General features: G+C 44.3%; 1 non-coding gene across 1 annotated transcript; it reads right to left on the reverse strand.

Annotated features, from left to right (window-relative positions):
- LOC112731192 (small nucleolar RNA R71) lies at nucleotides 1–108 on the reverse strand. Its single transcript, XR_003166981.1, has one exon. It is a non-coding gene; the product is annotated as a small nucleolar RNA R71 (small nucleolar RNA).
- Nucleotides 109–3,745: the final 3,637 nt, after the last annotated feature.

The raw sequence follows: 3,745 nt of genomic DNA on the forward strand, positions 1-3,745 counted from the left end.
AAGCTTAGAGCTGATGTTCAAACCTTCAGACAGAAAGAAGGTGAATCCCTCTATGAAGCTTGGGAAAGATACAAGCAGCTGACCAAAAAGTGTCCTTCTGACATGCTTTCAGAATGGACCATCCTGGATATATTCTATGATGGTTTATCTGAGCTATCAAAGATGTCATGGGATACTTCTGCAGGTGGATCCATTCACCTAAAGAAAACGCCTGCAGAAGCTCAAGAACTCATTGACATGGTTGCTAATAACCAGTTTATGTACACTTCTGAGAGGAATCCTGTGAGTAATGGGACGCCTATGAAGAAGGGAGTTCTTGAAATTGATACTCTGAATGCCATATTGGCTCAGAATAAAATATTGACTCAGCAAGTCAATATGATTTCTCAGAGTCTGAATGGAATGTAAGCTGCATCCAACAGTACTCAAGAGGCATCTTCTGAGGAAGAAGCTTATGATCCTGAGAACCCTGCAATAGCAGAGTTAAAATACATGGGTGAACCATATGGAAACACCTACAATCCATCATGGAGAAATCACCCAAATCTCTCATGGAAGGATCAAAAGCCGCAACAAGGCTTTAATAATGGTGGAAGAAATAGGTTTAGCAATAGCAAGCCTTTTCCATCATCCACTCAGCAACAGACAGAGAATTCTGAGCAGAATCCATCTAGCTTAGCAAATTTAGTCTCTGATCTATCTAAGGCCACTGTGAGTTTCATGAATGAAACAAGGTCTTCCATTAGAAATTTGGAAGCACAAGTGGGCCAGCTGAGTAAAAGGATCACTGAAATCCCTCCTAGTACTCTCCCAAGCAATACAGAAGAGAATCCAAAAGGAGAGTGCAAGGCCATTGAATTAATTACCATGGCCGAACCCACAAGAGAGGAGAAGGACGTGAATCCCAAGGAGGAAGACCTCCTGGGATGTCCAGTGATCAATAAGGAGCTTCCCTCTGAGGAACCAAAGGACTCTGAGGCTCATCTAGAGACCATAGAGACTCTATTGAACCTCCTTATGCCATTCATGAGCTCTGATGAGTATTCCTCTTCTGAAGAGAATGAGGATGTTACTGAAGAGCAAGCTGCCAAGTTCCTTGGTGCAATCATGAAGCTAAATGCCAAATTATTTGGTATTAAAACTTGGGAAGATGAACCTCCCTTGTTCACCAATGAACTAAGTGATCTGGATCAACTGACATTGCCTCAGAAGAGACAGGATCCTGGAAAGTTCATAATACCTTGTACCATAGGCACCATGATCTTTAAGGCTCTGTGTGACCTTGGTTCAGGAATAAACCTCATGCCCCTCTCTGTAATAGAGAAGCTGGGGATCTATGGGGTGCAAGCTGCTAAAATCTCATTAGAGATGGCAGACAATTCAAGAAAACAGGCTTATGGACAAGTAGAGGACGTGTTAGTAAAGGTTGAAGGCCTTTACATCCCTGCTGATTTCATAGTCCTGGATACTGGAAAGGAAGAGGATGAATCCATCATCCTAGGAAGACCTTTCCTAGCCACAGCAAGAGCTGTAATTGATGTGGACAGAGGAGAATTGATCTTTCAATTAAATAAGGACAACCTTATGTTTACAACTCAAGGATCTCTCTCTGCATCCATGGAGAGGAAGCAGAAAAAGCTTCTCTAAAAGCAGAGTCAACCAAAGCCCCCACAATCAAACTCTAAGTTTGGTGTTGGGAAGCCACAACCAAACTCTAAGTTTGGTGTTGGGAGGTCTCAACAAAGCTCTGCACATCTGTGAGGCTCCATGAGAGCCCACTGTCAAGCTATTGACATTAAAGAAGCGCTTGTTGGGAGGCAACCCAATGTTTATTTATCTAATTTTGTTTTTCATGTTTTCTTAGGTTCATGATCATGTGGAGTCACAAAATAAACGAAAAATTTAGAAACAGAATCAAAAACAGCGGAAGAAAAATCACACCCTGGAGGAAGCACCTGTCTGGCGTTCAACGCCATAACAGAGCACGGTTCTGGCGCTGAACGCCCAAAATGGGCAGTATCTGGGCGCTGAACGCCCAAAATGGGCAGCATCTAGGCGCTGAACGCCAGAATTGCACCCTGGAGAAGAGCTGGCGCTGAACGCCCAGAACAAGCATGGTTCTGGCGTTCAACGCCAGAAATGGGCAACAAATGGGCGTTGAACGCCTAAAATGGGCACCAACCTGGCGCTGAACGCCCAGAGTTGCGTGCAAGGGCATTTTACATGCCTAATTTGGTGCAAGGTTATAAATCCTTGAACACCTCAGGATCTGTGGACCCCACAGGATCATCTCAGGATCTGTGGACCCCACAGGATCCCCACCTACCTCCACTCACTCTCTTCTCTCTTCTCAATCATCTTCTATTCCCAATAAACACTCTTCCCCAAAACCCTTCACCTATCACCTCCATCTCTCTTCCCTATTAACCCTTCACCACTCACATCCACCCACTCTTCCCCATAAACCTACCCAATAAACTCCACCTACCTCCAAAATTCAAATCAATTTCCCACCCAAACCCACCCATATGGCCGAACCTTAACCCCCACTCCCTTCCCTATATAAAGCCTTCCATTCTTCCTCATTTTCACACAACACAACCCTCTCTTCTCTTCTTGGCCGAAACATACCTCCCCCCTCTTCTCCATCTTTTCTTCTTCTTCTTCATCTAATTCTTTATTTTCTTGCTCGAGGGCGAGCAATATTCTAAGTTTGGTGTGGTAAAAGTATAAGCTTTTTGTTTTTCCATTACCATTGATGGCACCTAAGACCGGAGAATCCTCTAGAAAAGGGAATGGGAAGACAAAAACTTCCACCTCCGAGTCATGGGAGATGGAAAGATTCATCTCCAAAGCTCATCAAGACCACTTCTATGATGTTGTGGCCAAGAAGAAGGTGATCCCCGAGGTCCCTTTCAAACTCAAAAGAAATAAGTATCCGGAGATCCGACATGAAATTCAAAGAAGAGGTTGGGAAGTTCTAACAAATCCCATCCAACAAGTCGGCATCCTAATGGTTCAAGAGTTCTATGCCAATGCATGGATCACCAAGAACCATGATCAAAGTAAGAACCCGGATCCAAAGAAGTATGTTACAATAGTTCGGGGGAAATACTTGGATTTTAGTCCGGAAAATGTGAGGTTGGCGTTTAACTTGCCTATGATGCAAGGAGATGAACGCCCCTACACTAGAAGGGTCAACTTTAATCAAAGGTTGGACCAAGTCCTCATGGACATATGTGTGGAAGGAGCTCAATGGAAGATTGACTCCAAAGGCAAGCCGGTTCAACTAAGAAGATTGGACCTCAAGCCTGTGGCTAGAGGATGGTTGGAGTTCATCCAACGCTCCATCATCCCCACTAGCAACCGATCTGAAGTTACTGTGGATCGGGCCATCATGATCCATAGCATCATGATTGGAGAAGAAGTAGAGGTTCATGAAGTCATCTACCTTGAACTCTACAAAATAGCCGAAAAGCCCTCTCTTGGGGCAAGGCTAGCTTTTCCTCATCTTATCTGCCATCTATGTTACTCAGCTGGAGCTTCCATAGAAGGAGACATTCACATTGAGGAAGAGAAGCCCATCACTAAGAAAAAGATGGAGCAAGTAAGAGAGCCCATTCATGGAGCTCAAGAGGCGCAGGAAGTTCATCACCATAAGATCCCGGAGATGCCTCATATGCATTTTCCTCCACAAAACTATTGGGAGCAAATTAACACCTCCCTAGGAGAATTAAGTTCCAAC

Source organism: Arachis hypogaea, chromosome 12, assembly GCF_003086295.3.
Source record: "Arachis hypogaea cultivar Tifrunner chromosome 12, arahy.Tifrunner.gnm2.J5K5, whole genome shotgun sequence".
Lineage (NCBI taxonomy): Eukaryota > Viridiplantae > Streptophyta > Magnoliopsida > Fabales > Fabaceae > Arachis > Arachis hypogaea.